Source organism: Austrofundulus limnaeus, unplaced genomic scaffold, assembly GCF_001266775.1.
Source record: "Austrofundulus limnaeus strain Quisiro unplaced genomic scaffold, Austrofundulus_limnaeus-1.0 Scaffold5, whole genome shotgun sequence".
Taxonomy (NCBI): domain Eukaryota; kingdom Metazoa; phylum Chordata; class Actinopteri; order Cyprinodontiformes; family Rivulidae; genus Austrofundulus; species Austrofundulus limnaeus.
Window position 1 is genome coordinate 6,578,985 of NW_013952407.1, and position 436 is coordinate 6,579,420.

Genomic DNA, 436 nt, shown 5'->3' on the forward strand with positions numbered 1-436 from the left:
TCCTATTAGTAGCAAACTTGTCACAACGAAGCTTTGTAATATATTTTTAAAAAATTAGTTTAAATATTCTAAAAACTGAACAGCCTACAGCATTTTTACAGTCTTTATTTTACAGTTAAAATATATCTTTATCAAATAAAGTCTAATATTACAACTAACTAATCATGGATCCCTTTAAATTAGCATATGCTTATAAGGTTTGATGAGGCTGGTAGGACCCAGGATGCAGACCACATGAGGACTCGGAACACGGAAACTCAAAATAATTTAATAATAATTAACAACGCAAAGAGTTGGCGAGGCAGCAAAACTAACATAACTGAAAGTAACAAACAACCAGTCATCAAGTGTGAAACAAGGGAGTCCATGTTGTGACCAACAATGATCCACAGTTGTGAGTGTGGTAGAAGACCGATATATAGGCCTGGGATTGACG